We start from the raw sequence: 21,752 nt of genomic DNA, 5'->3' as shown, positions 1-21,752 counted from the left end.
AGCTGTGGTACCGACTGTGCACAGATGGGACACATCACTGCTGCTACAGGGTGTAAATTAAGGACATTATGAGGTTCTTTAAGACCAAATATAAACACATTTAAGTCTGAGTTTTGAACAAATCACCATAAAAATGTGGGCTCTATGGAGGTGATCATTTGCTGAGTCTTTAAAATGCATCAAATGTCCAAACCATGTCCACATACTTTTCTGCACTTTTCTCTGCAGCTGTTTTTATAGTTTGGGCCCTTTAGTTCTGATTAATTGAAATCTAAATTCTATAACACACGAAAGGCCTTTTTCTGCCCTTTTCTTGACCTGCACAATGCCACCTCCATAAAGACATGTTTTTTTATGTGGAAGAACTTTGCTGGCCTTCGGGATGAACAATGAAAGCCCAATGCAAGCCAGACTTATCACCCAACATCCGTGTTGGACCTCACTAATGCTCTTGTGGGAATGATTGTGAGTGGGAGCTATAATCCCTGCATCCAGGTTCCAAAATCTGGTGGAAATCCTGAAAACAGAAGAGTGGAGGCTGCTGTATCAGCAGATTAATGACCATAAGAGTTTTACATGGCTGCTAGATAAAGTCCTTGTGTTTTACCTCTGGGGGTACAGGTGTATTAAAACAACTACTTTAAATAAGATGGTGGATGAAGAGACAAAGACAAAAAAGACTGAAAGTATGGAGCTGGACGTGAACGAACTCCAGGTGAGCTGTGGCTCAGCACTGAAACCTGATGATTATCAAATAATTCTCAGTTAAGGCACACCACACTATTTTACCTTTTCCTTTTTTTTCTCCTGTGATGTGATGTCCAAGTTCCTGATTAGCATTATTAAACAACAACTGAAATGGACTAGTCCCACTTGGTCATATTAGTCATTAGGCCCAAATCATAATTATAACGGGCCTAACAATCATAATGTGTGATAATGTATGTAGCTGAGAACCAAGCGTGCCAGATTTGGGAGACTGCTGGGTTACATGGATATAGCCTATAGCAGCTATTCTCAACCCCTGGGCCGGGGCCCACTGGTGGGCCTCAGAGCGCCATCTAGTGGGTCGCGGAGGTACCGACAAATGGTTAGGTTAACTTAAAAACTCCGACGGTACATTGGTCCTGTGTCACGCTAGCTCATCGGGAAGAGCACTAAATAACGCTCCTGATAGACATGATGCTAAATGTTGGCGAGGAAAAACTGGGGTGGCCAATGGTACCCACAGACATAGCTAACGTTCTCGGAATGCAGTGACACAAAATGGAGCATTTTTTGAAACGAAGAAGTCGTTTTGGAGACAACCGTGCACCAGTTAAAGCTCCAAAGCATGTGGTGAGGAAATATGACCCTAAATACTTTGGATTCATAATGGCAAGCAGTGATGGGTGAGGGTAAGCTGAATATTTATGTGGGTCATTACAGCGGACGGGGGCATATTTATATCCCAGTTTCTCATTTGATTGGGAAGGTGGTCCTCGGAAATGTTTTAACAATCAGAAGTGGGCCTCAAGTTACCAGCGGTTGAGAACCCCTGGCCTATAAGATAAATAAAAAAAAAATGTTTTGTGTCAGTATATTCCACAACTAGCACTTTGTTTTACCTGGTGCACATTTCACACTTGGGAACATATCAGGCTTATTTCCAGGTTCATACTTGTATGTTGGGTTTGTACTAGAACAGGGGTCAGCAACCCGCGGCTCCGGAGCCACATGCAGTTCTTTAGTTCATCTCCAGTGTCTCCCTGTGGATTTTTAAAAATGGAAATCAATAACTGTTTTTTGTTTACATTTTCATTTTTCATCTATCATTGTTGTAGGTCTATGGTGCGACGATACGACGGAGTTTTAGGGCAACATTGAGGACAAAAAAAGTTGTAATATTACGAGAATAAAGTCAGAAGTTTATGAGAAAAAAATCTTAATATTATGATATTAAAGTCATAATATTATAAAGTAGTAATTTTACGTGTTATTTTCTTTTTTTCACGTAAAGTTATGACTTTATTCTTGTAAAATTACAACTTTTTGTATGTAACTTATTTCGTGTATATTCTAATGAGCTGCATGTGACATAGGAAAGGGAGCCAAATGTGATTGGCTGGTTGAATCTCATGTTTTCTGATCCAGACAGCCCACAATAAACTGACTTGGTTGTCTTATTTCACAGTTTGTGGGTTGGTAGAAACTCCAGATACCCAGATGGATGTGCAAAAGCACTGAAAGGGGAGTTTTTCCTGATATGCCCCCTTTAATAGGCACAACAAATGCACTAATGTAGACCTTCTGTATGTTACATCGTCCTATCAAGTCCCATTTTGTAAATGTCTCACGAACGCAACATGACCAAAAGCGAAAGTGATCAATTTCTTGCTGTAACAACTTTCTAACTCAGCTGCAGTGTTCAGTGCCGATCCCATACCGAGCCACAGCATGAGTCGAAGAGGAAGGAGATGTTTCATAAGTTGTTCTAGATAAATGTGTCATCACAAATGTAACAGTCTTCAATCACGCCGCTGCACTGCTCATTAATCCAGCCACAGGCAGACATTTATGTGGCTCAGGTCTGTAATTGACTCCCTCCGTAGTGAACTCTATTATGTCGTAATGGTGGGAGTCGCTACTTTGTGCTCATGTTTGTCTTTGGAATGTCTTTGAACCGAGTCTCCTTACATATCAATATTCCCCACTGGCACCATCATAAATCTGTCAAAATATGTGAGCGCTCTGTCTCTCTCTGCTCTCACCTCCTCCTGATTCCTATGATCTGCCAGGATATTATCAATAACAGGAGGCAGGAAAAGATGTAATTTGTAGCAGTAGAGTGAGGGTAAAGAAAGACAAAGAGACAGACAAATGGTGTACTGGGAGGAGTAGTGAGGAAGAGGAGGAGGAGGAAGCCTGCCTCCCTGTTGGCGATCAGCCTCAGGGAGGCCTGGAACAGCACCTCTCTTCCTGGAGTTCAAAAAGAGAGGGAGAGGGAGAGGGAGAGAAGCTGCTGAGCCTGGAGGCAAGCCATCTCAACACCAAACAACTGATTTGTGTTCTGCTCAGCAAACCACTTCGGAGATGAGAGGGGAACCCCCCTGTCGCTCCCGAGGCATGCAGGGTCTACTTTCCTACTTTTACATCTTCACATCAGGTCCAAAGACATCATCACTCATCCAGTCTGAGGCCTGTTGTAGACTGAGCAGCAGCAACCTGTAATCAGAGAGCTGGAGGAAGGATGATGGCTGGGTCAAAGCCTTGGATAAAAAATACCTCATCTTTCCTCTATATATGCTCCGTCCGCCCAGAGCAGACAGGAACCCTCTGGGTGTCATGTCCAGAACAACATCCCACAGACACACTGAAGAAAAACAAAACAGTGTAAAGGAAGTGACTCGGCTAGCTCATTAGAACCAATCAGAGCCTTCCTGTGTACCTGTGATGCATTCTTGTTACTGAATACATTTACAGAGGAGGAACAACAGTGGGAGGACGATAAATCTCCTTAAATGTCAATGTTGACATCGTTGTTGTTCTTCTCTTACAATTAATGATGTAACAACTTGTTCTGTATTTCTGGAAACAGTCCAAACAGAATTTGTGGAATTTAGCTGTGATTATTGTGTCCCAGTATACATTTTAACTTCAGTAACCTTTTTAATCACAAAATGTAGGGAATTTGAGGGGGAAAAAAAATCTGAGATTTTGAGAATAAAGTTATACTATTAGGAGAATAAAGTCATAACTTTACGAGAAAAAAATCACAATATTACAAGAATAAAGTCATAACTTTACGAGATAAAAACTAATTTCCACCTCCACAAAAGAGTCAGTTTCCCCTATCAGGTCCGTGTGGTTCTCTCTTCGGAATGAACGCAGTTTCTTGCACAATCTTTTCCAGGTCCTGATACTGATGATAACGTGGTGCTGATGTGCCAAGAGATGAAGTATTTGGTTATTTGTGAAACCTAAACTAATGTATAACTTCACAAGATGCTCCACGTTCCTCATTTTCACACTCTTTTCCCTCTAAAATAACACGTAACATTATAACTTTATTCTTATAATACTACGCCTTTTTCCTCATAAACTTCTGACTTTATTCTCATAATATTCTGACTTTATTCTTGAAATCTCAGATTTTTTTTTTCCTCAATGTGGCCCTAATACTCTGTCGTACAAAATAACACTTTTTGTGATAATTTGCGGTAATGTTTAGGAAGTCAAGGATACACCTTGCTAACCAAGCTAGCTAGCTCCAGCGTTAGCTGTTAACTTAGGATTTGCTATGCTAACGGTACCTGGCCCAGCTGGGCCTCGCTTCTCACAAGTTCCACCCTCTCGTCCAAATATAGTCCCTTCTGCTTCCGAAAAACCAAGACGGTGACGGCAAAAATGCAGAATTCAAGGCTTCAAAACGGTCGTCCACAAACCAATGGGTAACGTCACGGTGACTACGTCCACTTATTTAGTTCATGAAAGCAACCAAAAAGTACATAAGCATGAACCATAATACTTATGTTGCTGGTTGTCATTTCTCTGTAGTTTCAATTTTTATCCTTGTTTCAATCATTGTTTGATTTGGCTCTGTTTGGTACAAAGCATGCTTTTGTTGTGTATTCTTCAGTTGTTATTACCCAACAATGTCAACCTGCTGGTGGCACTAAATTTAAAGTCAAGGGAGCACCAACGTTATTGGGATTCCATGTCTTGGAAGCATGAATGTCTGTACCGAAGAATGTAGATGTGTTGATATTTTACCAGATAATCAGAGTCATTAAGAATCATCATGTGGGAATCATGAATTTCTGTCATGACAATCCATCCAGTATGATATTTTAGTCTGGACCAAATAGTTAATCAACCGACCAACGTTGCTTTGCCTGGTTCCAGATGCCTGAGTCATTGGTTTGTTCAGTGATTCAAATAGAACTGGTTTTGTGTCCACTGACGGCCAGTCCAGCTCGCTGCAGAAACAACTGAGAGCTTTGTAGTATTAAGAATTGTACAATGGTTGCTAGCTACCGAGCTACATCCATAAAAACATACAGTAGCGAGAGAAAAATGGCAACAACAGCGGATGGAATCGACGCAGTGCGAGTGCGAGGGTGTGATATCATCATCAAACACAGATGTGATGTAGTGTAATGTACTCAATGAAGCATTAATATGTGGGAAGGTAAGCACAGGAGACACACTCTCACCGTGAACAGGCTGCAGTGATGAATACGGCAGCCTGCACCGCTGACACCTTAATGCATCATTATTATAGATGTTCTAAGTGGTTTCTGAGGGAGGGGAGGACGAGCTGATTTAAAGCTAACAACCCACCTGAAAAACTAAACGTACATGCATTCATTCTACGATGTTACAAGATTCGATTATCTATCACTGTGAACAACTCTCCTCAAGCAGGAGCTCAGAGAACAAAGCCCGGATCAGTCATGTCTTTGAAAACGGGCCAAATCCACACACAGCCTTTACAATGGAAGACAACATGAATTTCAAATATAGAATCTCAATGTCAATCAAAGACAACGTGTGGAGGACACAATGCTCTCTCCTTTAACCCATAGAGATCCACCTCGGCCTGTTTTTTTTTTCTTTTTCCCGGGGGTCTTTAGGGGGAGATAGCAGGTCAACAGTAGATGTCACATAGAAGAGGTGTACATCATCTGAAAGCTGGGAACCTGAAGATTAATTTGACATATAGCTCAGCACTGTGTGTCAAGTTGTTCTAGTCAGAAATCAGAAATCAAAAAAAATATTAATTAATTAGTTAATTAATAAGAATTATTTGTAAAAGTGTATAAGGGTTTAGAACATTATAAAAGAAGTATATGATGGCCATCCCCATGCTCTATTATGTCTCATAAGTTGTTGAAGCAATGTTTGGGTTGATACCATTTGTTACTCAGATTTGGTGCTAAATTTAACCATTATTTACCACTGGGGAATTGATAAAAATGATCCATTGTCCCTCCAAAATACCACATTAAGACACCAAGGCCTCGAGGAACACCATAGAAAAAGCCATGCTGTGATTTGGGATCAAAAACTTTTGACATTTGGAGATTTCTGCAAGAATTGCATTTTTCGGCGATTGGACGGCGAGTACTTCTGTTGTGTAAACTGATCAGAAACCCCCTTATTGTCAATCTAGCTAGGAGAGCCATCCATCCTCTGAATGCTCTAGGTCTGTATTTTGTGGCTGTAACGTTTCATGAGGCTGTGATTATCCTAGAGGTCAACACAGGTCATTTTATACAGTGTAAAAATTGTATAAAAAAAATTTATGTGATTCAAGACTGTTCAGGGACCTGGGACATGTCTATAAAGGGGAGACTCGTGGGTACCCATAGAACCCATTTCATTCACATATCTTGAGGTCAGAGGTCAAGGGACCTTTTTGAATTTCACCAAGCCAGTTTTCCCTCGCCAAAATGTAGCCTAAATTTGGAGCATTGTTTCCCAACAAGACTGAGCCGGCTTCAGCCTCTTCAAGACAGTAATGTTAGGATAGCCGGCGACCCCGCAGGTCTCAGAGGGTTAACTTTAGAACAACAATATTATGTCATCTTGCTCTAGGGCTTCACAATTGACGCTTTGCTTGGTCCCGCCCCTCGAATGCAGACTGGTCAGTTATAGCGTATAGCATCAGCTAACTCTGACCAGGGTCCGACAACTCTTCAGCTCTGCTCCGTAGACTCTCATGTAGTCGTTTCAGGTTTTCTTCATTTTCAGGCTGGTTTAGTGGATTTGGAGCTCGTTGTGCTTCTCGTTTTCGTTTTTACCAAAAGCTAGATAATATCTGCGCAGGGAGTGCCATCAACAAATCAAGCTCTTCTTAACATTGCAATGTGATCTCCCAGAAATACGTGAAATGACCACGACCTCTTGACAGCACATTACATGGTGGCGGCGTGGAATGTGTTCAAATGATGTGCCGCCACCACGGCCTGTGTGTGTGTGTGTGTGTGTGTGTGTGTGTGAGAGAGACAGTGAGAGGGGAAGAGAAGATGGATTATTGCATGCTATGTTTCTGTAAGTTATTAATAACTTACTTGGAATGCTGGTCACATTTTGACCCGCCCACCCAAACCCCAAGTATTTTCAAGTAAGCTCACCCAAACTCGCCCAACCCGCGGGACCTGTGCATCCCTATAGCGTGCACCCTACAGCAGCTGCCTGTGGAAAACTTTTGCTGCTGCAGTCCAGAGTAGAACAATAATATACTGTAGAGCAGATGGGCTAAAGGGAAAATGCATGCACTGAATTCAGGAGAGGAAGAACATTATTTTAAGTCTTATTCCTTCTAGGAGATGCACTGTGAATAGAGACCAGGCTTATTTTGGCGCAAAGATTTATACATTAGCAGGAATGTAGCACCACATGGAAGTGAAAGCAACGCTCTGTTTATTTAAATATGAAAGTGCAATGAAAATATTCTGTCCCTAAAATCAATGAATGATTGTGATAAATAATTGTGATCTCAATATTGGTCAAACATAATCGTCATTTTAGCCATAATCGTGCAGCTCACATCACTTTCACAGTCAGCATTTTTTCCAATATTTATTATTTCCAGAGCCAACAAATAAACCAACTTAGAGTTAGTTTGATAGAAATGGTTGTCATGGTTAAATCATAAAAATGTCAAGTTAAGTTTGAGCTGATATGTGAACTGGTCACCACTCATAGACATTGACTTGTTTTTAAGAGAAATATAATGAAACTGTCCTCATGAGAATAGATACAGCAGTTGTCCGTTATTTGCCTAAACACAACTTATGTTTACCTGCAGCCGTGTGAATTATGACTCTTGTCTGCCAGTAACAAAGGTGGAAGTAGAGTAACATTAATAGTGCCAAAAAACCTTTTAGCGAGAAGGTTAAGGGTAGATAGATGGTACAAAAAAAGCTTGTGACTTGGATACAAGATGCTTTTCGTTTCCTGTTTTCCTCCCAACAGTCAGCACTATTCTCTTTGACTGTGACCTCTGTCTCCCTCATACAAAGTAGATTTTGTGTGAGGTGGCAAATCAGCAGTCGATTTTTTTTTTTTATCGTATTTCGTAACAGTTTTGGAAGGCACTGATGAATGATGCAGTCCTCCTAATAAGGGTATCAGATCAGAAATAAAAGAGGTCGTTTTGGAGGAGGGGCCGGGCGATAAACGTCTGTGGAACCTAAAAGCAGCACAACTAATCTATTCCAGCAGCTGGGTGCTGAAACGCAGTGGAGGAGATCGATAGACAGACAGTCTCAACAAAGCCAGGTCTCTCCTTATATATGTTGGCATAGGCTCCATTTATTTATGCATTTGTTTAGAGGTCTACATAATGAGCACATTTGTTTTTAAGGGCTATCACTGTCATTTATTTGATGTGATTATTGCACAGTTTGTCGCCATATTGCTCAGCCCTATTTGGAATGCAACAACAAACATAATTGACTGTTCAGAGAGATGTGACATCATCTAACGGGAGAGGCCGTACTCTGCCACTGATTGGCTTGTACTCTTTGCCTGCGTTGGTTGGTCGGTTAGGTTTAGGCATGAGGAGTGAGATTGGTTAGGGTTAGAGTAAGAATATTAGGGTATAAACCAATCAGAAGCAGAGTAGAGGGTGGATCCTGCCTTCATAATAGTAGGGGAAAAACAACCAGGAGAAGGTGTGTAACTTCAGTTTACAACCTGAAAAATGGCCCTGGCGACAAAATGTATAATATTGAGAAAATCTATTTATTGAGATCTCTACCTTCATGAGCTCTGAGTGTTGGCATTGGATGTACAATGGTAATACAGGAGGAGATGACGTTACATACACAGCTAAGGCTGTGATTTAGTCGAGGGTGTTTGTCTGTATTTTCTTTTTAAGATTTCTGGTTGGCAAGTTCAAAGTTTGCTGAAGTCCGATGTCAGTCTGATGTCAGTTACAGGTCTACAAATCAGCCGAGGCTGTCAGGATTTACTTTTGTGTCTGTATCTACATTTATTCTCTGGTTTTAGGTTGTGTCCAGGATCAAGAAGTGTCTGCATTCTTATCATCCTCAAGATTGGGAGGAAAAAATCAAAGAGTCTTGTAAACAAGTAGTGTGAGGAGATAAGAGGAGGAAGAGTGAGAGATTGATAGTCTGATAAATTGTGCGCCATCATCCACCTGTATTTTAGTTTATGTTGAGATCAGCTGTACGTAGCGGAGCATCGTAAAACACTTCATTCAAACTGGACAGAAACAAAATAAAACTCACTTAAACCGTCGTCGTTACTCTTTCCAACAATCACCAAGTGTGCTTTGGTCGAACTCAACTGTAATTTCACAGAGTTTAATGTGAAAAAACGCAGAATCTACAGGTATTCTCCCCCCTCCCTTCACCCCCCGCTCTCTCTCTGTCCCTCTCTTTGCAGGCAGAAGGAAAGAGGCAGGGTGACGCGTCATGATCAGTTACACTGCGCATGTCTTAAAGCCTGTGGTGTTAATGCACAGGCTGAGCGGAGTTATTAAAAAAAATTCCCAAAGTCAGATCATGATCTGTATCGCCACCAAAATGTAATGGATTGTTCATTGTGCCACACCCCACCCCTCCAAAAACTTTCATTCAAATCCATCGCAGACTTTTGGAGTAATCCTGCTAACGGACAAACCAACAAACCAACAAACCAACGCCGGTGAAAACAGCGGCCTTGGCAGAGGTAATTATTTGTGTGTGTGTGTCACATCACAGACAGTCTCTCATGTTACCAAGTTCAAACTTTTTAATACACTGGTCAATTGCATAAAGCTTGTGGGACTTTGGAAGCTGTGTAAAGTGTTTGCAGTGCTGTAGTCTGGGCTTCTGTGTTTTACATATAAATGAATTCCTGCGAGGCAAAAATTGCTCAAAACATTGAGTGGCATCACGAGAGGAGGAAACAGGGACGGATGCACGGCGGCCCGACTTCATTTCACTCTGCTGTCTAACTCGTCCCTCACTCCAACAATACGAGCCCCGAGGTTAGTGATGGCGAGACTGAAGGTGATGAGGAAGATCAGTCATTTAAGGTACACCCTGTGGCCCTGACCCTTCAGTCTTTACAAACTGCCTGTCTAGGCCAAGATAGTGGCCAGGAAATTGAAAAAGGCCCACATTTATAGGTGCAGCAGTGAACTGAATGTAGGAAAAGACAATCAATATGGACGTACTTATGCATGTACTGACAAATCCTGCAAAAAAACATGCACATCACCAGCAGGTTTTTGGCATTTCAAAGCCTAGATTTAGGTATACAGTACTGTTCACTATAATCACAATGTTAACATCACAGCTAAATTTGATAAACAGGTACACTGCTTAGTTTTAACTGCGCGGCGACGTCCCGGCGAGGGGGTGCTGTAGAGCTCACTGTTGGAGCCGCGAGCCACCTTTCTAAGCCCAGAGCCGGTGGTCGCAGTGCATCGCACACGGAGGAAATGCGCCCAGCGAGGGGTCTGCCAGCACTGGGGAGAGAGATCCTCCCACACCAAACGGCCGTCCCTGACCTGCTGAGTCAAACCCCCTGGGGCAGACTGATGTTGAGAAGGGTTCATTATGAAACTGTGGGAAACACAGACGAAGTCAGACGAAACTGTTTCCCTCCAGCTCTGCTGTGTGCAGCACTTCATTCATGAAGTGGAGCTACCAGGGTTTTAGGGATGTGCATTCCAAGCAAAAATACTATTCAAAAATCACCCCACTGCAGCAGCTGCTCTGCAGGGAGAGACAGACACAGGGGTGGGGGGGAACGTCATGAGGCGTCAACACATTTTCACATCTTACGCTATGGATTAAGAGTTTTTTTTTCAACCATATTGTTAGAACAGTGGAAGAGGCCGGTGGAAAGACAAACCAAGACGGTTTTGGTGAGTTTTATTATGTTTCTGTCGGGTTTTAATGACGATATGCTCCGCTGCTGGAACAGCTGATTTACCGGCTGAAACAACGAGGGGCGCTGCGCCGCTTACACGCGGACACGATGTCGGGGTGCGCTCACGGCAGTGCGGGGGATCTGCTGGTAGTAACGTTACTACCAGACAGTGCCTGCAACGGTTAATACAAGGGAAATATATATTTTTAAGATGGGACAAATAGTCACATAAACTATTTCCAGTTCCAGACCCAGAAGCCGTCCTATCTGGACCTGGAACTATGACTATGGGTGGGAACCAAAACTCAGTTCCAAATTAGAACCAAATCCAAAATGCCAAGAACCAGGTACCTGTTAAAACTTGTATTTACTATGTTACATACAGTAGGGGAGACCAGGGGCAATTGCAACAAGAGCAAGTTGCAACATCTCAAATTGCACCAATCACAACTAAAAATGAAAAAAAAAAGAACAACCAGATTATTATTGAATCAATAACAGCAAGTCAGCAACCAAATGAAACTGTATAAAAAAATGAATTTACAGGTTCCATAAACCTTATGAAATGCATTGCGAATATTAATGAATATGAAATGTGTACAGGTTTTTATAAATACTTTTTTTTTTTTTTTGAAATAAGCAAGTGACCCGTTGACCCGCTCAAAGAATCGGAATCAAGAACCGTTAAGAACTGGGATTGATCAGTGGAGCCGGAATCAGAATCAGAATCAGAATAATTAAAATCCAAACAATACCTATAACACATCTGTTCACATCTAACACAACCCATAAATTATTGAGAATTATTCAGTTTTGACGGAGTGTTTCTGTTTTAACTGGCACACCTGCTGGGGTGTGGGGGGGGAGACGAGACGAGAGACAGGAGAGTCGGAGAAATAAGTGTGTCAGAGAAAAGTCATTTCACATGGCAAGCTCTAAAAAGAGAACATTTAGAGAACATTTAGAGAACATTTCCTCAAGCAAAGGTCGGGAGCCGACTGTCAAATCAAATAAAGAAAATAATTCAAACAACAATATTTATAGTCAGTTTTTACATTGAACTGGAGGGATTATAAATAACAAGCGCTCTAATAATAAATTGATGTGCTTTTCTCATTTCAAGTAAAAGGGCTGCATTTGAAAATAAAATACACAACAGAGCTTTAGAAAAATGTGTGTCGTATAATAAAGTGCTTCATTTCAGAAAAATGAAATAAAAAGTGTAGCTTGATTTTCCCCTTTTTTTCTATTTTATTGACTCCATTTGTCATCTTAACAGTCTCAACCAATTTGATTTATTATTTATAATGATAGGACAGGACCAGCGAGAGCTCACTTCCAGGAAGTGGGACGGAAGAGGGAAACAAAGAGACGGTTCAAATGTGAAATGGAGTTAACAAAAAAAGAAGAATTGGGGAAACTCGAGCTACACTTTTTATGCCATTTTTCTAAAATCAAGCACTTTATTGTAAGATGCACATTTTTCAAAAGCTTCCTGTTATGTATTTCATTTTCAAATGCAGCTCTTATTTTTACTTGATATTTTTCTCACCATGTTTGCATGCACATCCATCTCGTCCCCACATACGACACAATTATTCAGTTTCTATACTTTTACTTTGTACAAACTATGTAGATGTCCAATGTTTTAATTGCCATTTTACAGAAAAATTAAAGTAGAGGTAGATAGCAACATTTTGACAGTTTCCTATACTTCTTTGGGAACACTTCTTCCCAAACGAAAGTCAACTTTTCCACTATTTCTCATCAGAGGGAGAACATCCATCTGGAGAAAAGCAACATTTTCACCATTTCTCACCAAAACTGAAAGTACACTTCCCCCAAAGGAAAGATAGGTTTTGCTTCATTTATTATCAAAGTAAAGAGAATACTTCCACCCAAGGGGAGTCAGCATTTTCCCCTCTCTCATCAAGTAATGGGGTAATCTACAGATAAAGAAGATCTTATTGCCGTTTCTCAGCTAATTGTATATCAGACAAATGAAGCTTAAAGCGAAAGTTGAGACAGGAAGACCCTCTTTACACTCTCTCTCATTCACAACCTCTCTGTCTCTCTCTCTCTCTCTCTCTCTACTGGCTCCTTCTCTATCAGCTGACTGGAGGTGTTTCACTCTTAGATAACCAAACAGATTCTACCACGTTCTCCATGAGCCAATCATAACATTGCGTCATGTACTGCCGCGCTGCACTGACACAGAGTCGGTTGAAAAACAGTAACGTTTCCCTTGAATGAATGAATCAGACCTCAGCCACATAGTTTTGGAAATGAAAACAGCATTGTGTCCCACTGATATCCAAACACACATCTCTTCCCGTCTCTCTCCTTATTGCTCTGTTAGCTACTTCGATCAAAGAACTATATTGATTCAATCCACAAACGATTGGTTAGCTCGGCACCCAAAGTCTCATTTGATTGGATGAATTTTTGTGAAGGCCCCCCGAGTGCATATTTGATCAGCAAACACAGTTTCTCCTAACATAATGCTTTCTTCCATATCAAGTAGCCGCTTCCATAATTAAGCCACGTGTCTTCCAGCAAATCTCACGTGGTCCCCATCACACATCTCCCACTATGGCCATGATGCATTCGTACACAACCAAAATATCCAATAACACTGTTTTGCACTGATCCACATATATAAATATTTCTCAGGCTGCAAATTCCAGCCAAATAATTAAGTACAGGACACTCACAGGCTTAGCACTTACTTGGTAAATGTCATTAAGTAATTACCTAAATAAACTAATCAATCAATCAATAACATTGTTTCAGCACTCTTCAAATGTGCACATATTTAAGTTTAAAGATCCCTGAAAGTTTAATTGCTAAACGTCAATATCTCAGCCAGTTCACTTTAATTAAGTGTGGAAGCAGATATCAGGATTGTGATTATAATATGATAAACTGTGTAGGCCTCTCCTGTAGTCTAGTGTTTGGACATGCATGAAATGAATATGACTGCAGCACTACAGCAGGTGTTTTAATGAAATGTGTCACAGACTCAGCAGTCACAGACAAAACAGCAGCATAAGAAACAATTCCTGAACCTCGGCCCACAGGAAATGTCACGTAAGTCTCTCGTCGGTTTCCAATCTTAAGACGACGACTCAAAAACACGTGTCCTGACAGAAACCTCTGAGAACTCCCTTCATTCTTTTCATCCACCTTCAAGTGTCTCCCGGGACAGCTCTGCTTGCCTCAGGATGAAAATATAAAGCGGGAGGTACATAGAGGGCTAGCGAACGCTGCCACGACCCCACAGAGAGAGCTGCAAGACCGTGCACGGCGGCCCCGTGATGCCCCCCGAGGGGACTGACAGATCTGAGGCGACATAAGCAAGGCTTTGTGTGAAAACAGACAACAGAATGTGCCGCGTGGAGTGCACGTCCTTGCTGTGAGAGGAGAGAGAGAGCGAGGACATCAAGAAGAAGAAGAAGAAGGGGGTTGATGTGGTCTTTCTCTCGATCCGAGCCACGCTACGGGGTTTTTGAAATCTCGTCCCCCTCTCGCAGCTGGAGAAAGGGCGTCCATCAAAGAAGGTCATGCGATGCGGCGTTGCCGGCCACTGATGCAACGCGCGCGCGCTGCCTTTCATCTCCCTCACCGCCGCGGCTTTGCAAAACAGATCGGAGACGCGGGGACAGGGGGCTGTACAATCTGGGTTATGAGATATGTTTAGAGCACGCTGTGACCTCGCGCAATCTATCTTAAAAACCCAATTGAAATGCATTACATGAGAAATGGCCTTGAAAGTCAGCTGTGGCTTTTTTCAATTTCATGAGTGTTACTTTTTCATAAAAACAAGGTTGGGGAGGGGGGGGGGGGGGGGCAAAGTATTGCTTTTGCCCAAAAAAGAGGTGGGGGCCGCCCCTGTCAGCAAGCCAGATTATTAAAAATGGTATGGAACAGGCTCGGCAACTGGGACAGCATCTATTTGCCCTCTAGGTAGCATTGGGCTTTTAAAGAATGACTGTTTTTTTTGTGTCATTGAGGACAGGCACCGGGAAATATAACATTATGTTAGGAATGGCATGTGCTCCCCTATCTGGAGGGAAGGCCAATCATAAATAAAAGAGAAATAAATATAAAAAAAAACAAGGGGGAGTGCAGCCTGGCAGTCATCAGTTATCTTTGAAGGTTTAATGGAATGTAGCTGGCTCAGAGAGAGAGAACAAAACAGGAGAGAGGGAGAATAAGAAAGAAAGAAAAAAGGCAATAAATGAGGAGAGCACAAACAGCATAAAGGCAGAGAGGCTGGATATAACAATAGGACAAGAAAAAAAACAACTCCAAGGATACCATTACTAATAAGATCAACGGCACAGGAAAAAACAACCTCCATCACCATAATAAGGTTATGTACAGAGCACCTCCATGTGTTAGCCTGAAACACCCAGTTACACTGATTTACCTACTGGGGCTGTGCTGCAGGAGAAGAGAACAAATGCTGTTTTTCACCGGCCCTGTCTGTCAGTGTTATAGAACAGTCTCTCTGCATCCATCCTTTCAACATTCCTTCTCTCTCCCGTCACTTTCGTGCCGCTGCATCACTTCAGACGGATGACCGCTCACCTTTCGTTTCATATACACACAGACTCATCAATGCCTGCAGACACTCCGGTGATAAATATTGAAGCTATCAGCAGAATTTTGGGAGCAGGACCACACCTCGACGTGTCACTTCCCGTATGTCCTATAAATACTTGCCTAACCCACTTCTTCTGTTCCGCTCCCGTGGTCTGCATCCGAAAGCGAAAGCGCGCAACAGCGCCCAGAGCACACAGAAAAGTGAGATATTTAACTTAAAGGTCCCATATTATAAAAAGGGACATTTTCATGGCTTTTATATTATCAAGCAGGTTTAAGTTCTATATAAATACTGTGAAAGTATCGAGTCGCTTACTCCACAGAGAAATACACATAGCCCGTATTCAGAAACTGAGCCAAGCCGTCAGGATTTCTGACCATTTGTGATGTCACAAATCTACAATAATTAGACCATTTCAAAGTTTTAAACATAAACATTCTAAATGGGTCCCAGTTTATTTCCCATTGCAGTGTATGTGAATGACATCAGCTGACAGGAAGTGAACATGGACCCAAGCTGTTGCCTAGCAATGCAAATCTGTTGCAATTCCATTGAAATGCACTAAAATGGAGCGTTTCCGACAGAGGGTAAATACAGGTATATTCAAGTAGAAAGCATGAGGAAAATAAAGTTTTTTTTTAAACATTAAAGCATGTAAACATGTTCTAGTAGAAACCCAAAATACAAGTATGAAACTGAAAATTAGCATGATATGTCCCCGTTAAAGGCAGGGTTGATGATGTTATCCAGTCTACACTATTTGTTATATTGGTTGAAATGGTCTTTACTACCCGACAGCGATCCATTACTGATGAGCTCTGAAAAAGGACCGGAAAAGCGCCGTCATCTGTAGCTGCTGTAATCCTGTAAAAAAACGTCTACCAATCACTGCCTCGCGGTCCGCTTGGGAAGAACCAATCAGATGCCTCCCCGCCTCCCTGCTCGTACTCTACCCTTTGCGTGCACCAGCCTGAACTCAAAGTGTAAAAATGTGACTGTACACTCCAAACATAAAACTGTGCTTATGTTGCCTCAGTCCATTGATTCTGTGGGGACTTGAACCGGTGACCCTCCGGTTCCCAAACCAAGTCCCAACAGACTGCACTACTGCTACCCTGCATTACTCTGACACAACTGAAAGCTTTGGAAAAAGCTAGTAAGGCGACCTTGTGTTGAAATAGTTTTTTTTAAATTACAAGGGAAAGAATGAACTTTCATGCTCAACATATAATATAGGTCATCACGGACCACCTAAAGGGCCGTTGATGAAAAGCTATTCAGCTTGAATGTCAATGGTCAATGGTGGCAGATCAGAAAACACCCATAAATCCGTTTTATAACAGTTCTCTGTGTTTTGAATAAATGAGCTGAAAAGACTTGATCCTGTTGTTACAGAATGATTCCTGAAGTAGAGCTATAACCCGTTTTACGAGGTGCATTTCCGTTCCATTGACCCAACAAAGATGCCGACTGGAAGAGTCAACTGCGATCGTTTTCAGTTTGCCATCTTTATGTGAGTCAGTAATGCTCTTTTAGAAGCAGGTAAAATGTGACTGTACACTCCAAACATAAAACCGTGCTGATGTTGCCTCAGATGTGTCAGTCCCCCCCGGGGGAGGGGTATATATCACAGTCTCACAGCGCTCTGAGTGGGGTTGAGGCAGCACCGCCGCCCACCACAAATACTTCCTCATGCTTCAAATCTCCATCCTGAGGTGTTCAAGGTGTCCCAGTAGACACTTGAAGGTGGAGGAAAAGTATGAAGTTGGTTTTCTGTTTGAAACATGTTTTGGAAATGTCTTATGGTCAAAAACAAAGGACTTAAATACAACTTAAATGACATTTTCTGCAGGCACAAAACACAACTTCCAAATACAAATTAACCATTATCCCGTAATTGTCTCTTGTGCCCATAGTCAGCACTTTTCTGAATTTTTTTTTATATATGTTGCTTTATCCATGTCCTATTGTGATATCATGCATAGACTGAATGTAAAAAAGGGAAGGCGGCACCGATCGTGACAAAAACAACCAACAGCACAAATTCAGTTATTGCAGTCATCCATGAAGCGTCCATGTTTGCATGTTTGTCTCCTACAAAGGCTCATTGATGCTACACCGTTCAACAGCTCATATCTTCAATTTCAGAGCCAGAACTTTGAAAATGAGTCTGCACTTCTCAACTGCGTCACCGCGCAATGTGAGTTTGCGTTGATGCAAATAAAACAAGGTATATCACTGTGATCGATTTCTGAGCTATAGAGCACGTTTCAAATTACAAGTTGATTTCCATATTATGTGTTCTGAAATGGACTGAAACCAACGGCAGACAGGAGGAACATCAACAATTTACAAGAGTGATGAATGCTTTGGAAAATGCTGGGTGGGAACTTAGTACAAGTTCATAATAATAATAACATTTTTGAAAAAAAAAAAGACAAGATGTTATTTGTATGAAATTATGTTTACAATATGCAAGGCTGGATTACCAATCTGAAAAAGCAGGCAACAGCCCTATGTCCACAGCCCCAGGTCCAAAAGCCCAAGGACAACAGCCCCAGGTCCACAGACCCAGGACCACAGCCCCAGGTCCACAGCCCCAGATCCACAGACCTATGTCCACAGCCCCAGGACCACAGCCCCAGGTCAACAGCCCAAGGACAACAGCCCTAGGTCCACAGCCCAAGGACAACAGCCCCAGGTCCACAGCCCAAGGACAACAGCCCCAGGTCCACAGCCCAAGGACAACAGCCCCAGGTCCACAGCCCCAGGACCACAGCCCCAGGTCAACAGCCCGAGGACAACAGCCCCAGGGCCATAGCCCTAGGTCAACAGCCCTAGGTCAACAGCCCTAGGTCCACAGCCCCAGAGCCATAGCCCTAGATCAACAGCCCTACGTCCACAGCCCCAGGACCACAGCCCCAGGTCCACAGCCCAAGGACAACAGCCCCAGGTCCACAGCCCCATGTCAACAGCCCAAGGACAACAGCCCAAGGACAACAGCCCCAGGTCCACAGCCCCAGATCCACAGACCCAGGTCCACAGACCCAGGTCCACAGACCCAGGACCACTGCCCCGGGTCAACAGCCCCGGGTCCACAGCCCCAGGTCAACAGCCCAAGGACAACAGCCCCAGGTCCACAGACCCAGGACCACAGCCCCAGGTCCACAGCCCCAGGGCCACAGACCCAGGACCACAGACCCTCTTGACTATGAAGGCTAAAGATTCATAAGAGTCAGCTGGTTCATTTGTGTAGTTTATCAATGAAAATGCACCACTAATGCACAGTCGACTATAACGATAAGGGCTTTCTCAAGGTCCTGTCTTGTAGATGGGACCAATTTCAAAAATCTCATTTCAAGAACTTTATTATTTCAGTTAATATTGTTCTTACAGGGTGCATTTTCCTATTTAACTAAACTTTAGCATTAACAAACAGATTTGTTGGCCACTTATCATCAGTGCAGCGAGTTGTAAGGGAACTGACGTGTTATCATCTCATGAAATGTTAATCTTGTAAGCAAACAGTACGGTCAATAGCAGCCTGAGGCTTCTTCTGCCCCCTATCAAGTTAATCTGGGTATGATCACACCATGACTATGTTTCATAGATTACAACTATGCAATGAGTAGAATGTGTTCCACTTTTGGCTGCCACGCCAGCGAGGAAGTAACATCTGTATATTTAACTTCAAGCCTCTTAACTCTGTCTGTTCACCTTACATCCCCCGTGGACCGCCCCACATCACTGTACGTGCCTTTGTTGATGTGATCTGAGATGATGTAATGAGCAGTCATGTGTATCACAGTGACGACGGTTGTAAAAAGCTCAAAGTGCCAGCTCACTGAGGTGATTTTATATTGCCTGACAAATATATGGCAAATAAAAGTTCATGTTGTCCGTTTTACTAGCTCAAATGACTGACGGTGTTTGTGCTGAGCACATCGATTCCGATGCTGCTTCTTGGAACTCAACAATCAGGAAATGACTGCAGGGAGACAAGAGGTACAGAACATACAGGAGTATGAACTGAGCTGTATTAATACTATGTGTGTGTGCAAGGTGCGAGGGGCTGACACCAAGGCCACATTTCAATCCGGCCACTACACCCTCCCACTCCGTGGTGGAGTGAACTCTGTTTGTAGTCACACTTGCAGCTCAATGAAGCACCCTTCGTTAAGTTGGAGGGTATCAATACAGCGGTCACTTCGGGACGAACTTCCCTCTCTCCGCCAAGGAAATAAATATCAATAATATTGATTCCCGAGGGAGGGGGGGGGGCGTTTTGCTCCTGCTCTAAAATATAAATATAAATATATAAAATAGAGAAATCATAAGAAAATATAAATAAGAAATATATATAAAAACAGTGCAAATAATAATGCTGAAAAATAGGATTGATGCAAATAATATAAATGCATGCATTTATAAAAATGCAAGAATTGTGTAAAATAAGAATATTATTTTAAATGTTCTGTATAAATAAATGCAGAGTTGATGCCAGAGTAAACCAGATTATTGCACAGCTGAATTACAGCACCAAATTATTGCACTGTTAAGTCAGTATTGCACAGTTGAAGATATAATACATTATGGGGTTATAGCTCCTGATAGGGGTACAAATAATAAATATATTTTGTGTGTTGTATATACAGTATGTTGTATATATATATACTGTATACATACTGACATTGGATCGTTTTCCATGACGAAAACAAAACGGCGTTGCACGTCATCAGTAAGGGCGGCTGCTTAAGTCGGCATTGATGCAGGCTCGCTGTTGAAGGGTTTTATTCACTTCCACTCCCCAGTGAATTGGTTTGGAATGGCCCTTAATATGGCGGAGCCTCCACGCAAAACACAAACATAGTGGAAGTGGGTAGGGGGTGGACTGGAATTGGACCATGGAGACAGACAACCAGTCACATTCACACCTCCGGGCAACTTAGAGTCAACAGTTAACCTAACTTGCATTTCTTTGGATTGTGGGGAGAAGCTGGAGAAAACCCACGCTAACACAGGGAGAACATGCAAACTCCTCACAGAAGGGCACGCAGCCGGATTCGAACCTACGACCCTTTTGCTGTGAGGAGGCAGCGCTAACATCTGCACCACCGTGCCACCCTTGTATTTCTTATATTGTGAGTTAAAGAAGTGGATGTACCCGTGAATTTTATCCTCCTTGTAATTTTGCCTCTGTGTCGCTGGCGGGAGAATTAGGAGCTCACTGCCCTCCAGTGTGATTAAACAAGGTACAAACATGAGTTTATACATCTGCAACACAGTTTTGTGGAAGCTCAGTATTCATTTTGAGCTGCAATGCAAAAACAAAAAGACACGCACGCACACACACACACACACTACAAGCGCTGATAGAAACAAACAGTTTGCATACGGCGCTTTGCAGACAAATAGTGCGACAAAATGAAAACTGCTACCCAGTGTTATCATTATTCATGTGATGATTTAGGGGCCACGATGCGCTTTCCATTTCCCACACAGCAAAGGTTGATGGGAAATAAAATCCCATTCATCAATGACACATCTTTATCTGCGATACCTGCGGCATAGCAAAGAGAGGCAGTGCGTGCGTGTGTGTATACGTGTGCACAAACTCTTCCGATCCGCAGACACACACCGCCCATGCTCTCATCCCCCCTATCGCGTGTTAATTTACAGTGCCTCTCTTATCTAGGCAGGTGGGTAAAAGCTGGCAGAGCAAGTTCTGGAGCCACACACACACACCGGCCCCTTCCTCCTCCATCGTTTCATCCTTTGCTCCTCGTTTATCACGTCTGGTAGGCTGGGGAGGGGGGGTGGAGATAAAAACGAGCCTTGGCAAGAGGCAGTCACACAGAATGGATAGCTTAGCGCCTGGGCCAGCTAGCCCTGATAGCACTCTCAGCTGCTCTGGGGGGGATGGACACGGGAGGTATAGCCGTAGACAGATACACTGGTTCGCTGACACACCGGGGCCGATATGTGAATGAATATCACTGTCCTCAGTCTCTGATATAATGCAGGTGAATGGCTCCAGATTTCATAATTGATTTCATGTTTATGGTGGAATGGATAAAGATCACTCTACTTGCTAAATCCTTGAAGTGAACACCATTTTAAAGGGAACATATCATGCTCATTTTCAGGTTCTTACTTGTATTTTGTGTTTCTACTAGAACTAGAATTACATGCTGTAATGTAAAAAAAAAACTTAATTTTCCTCGTACTGTCTGGCTGAATATGCCTGTATTCACCCTCTGCCTAAAAC

At 42.6% G+C, this 21,752-nt stretch overlaps 1 protein-coding gene and 1 long non-coding RNA gene across 4 annotated transcripts in view; both read right to left on the bottom strand.

Moving 5' to 3' along the window:
* LOC119490712 (receptor-type tyrosine-protein phosphatase gamma-like) overlaps window positions 1-21,752 on the bottom strand; it is a 460,745-nt gene that overhangs the window by 123,463 nt on the left and 315,530 nt on the right. The gene's annotated exons all lie outside the window — the stretch shown is intronic.
* On the bottom strand, window positions 1,282-3,958 carry LOC119490784. The gene is made up of 2 exons (XR_005207481.1): window positions 3,798-3,958; window positions 1,282-1,923 (listed from the first exon to the last, which is right to left on the bottom strand). It is a non-coding gene; the product is annotated as an uncharacterized LOC119490784 (long non-coding RNA).

The sequence above is a fragment of the Sebastes umbrosus genome, chromosome 1, assembly GCF_015220745.1.
Source record: "Sebastes umbrosus isolate fSebUmb1 chromosome 1, fSebUmb1.pri, whole genome shotgun sequence".
Taxonomy (NCBI): Eukaryota; Metazoa; Chordata; class Actinopteri; order Perciformes; family Sebastidae; genus Sebastes; species Sebastes umbrosus.
This window is presented reverse-complemented; position numbering and strand designations above follow the sequence as displayed.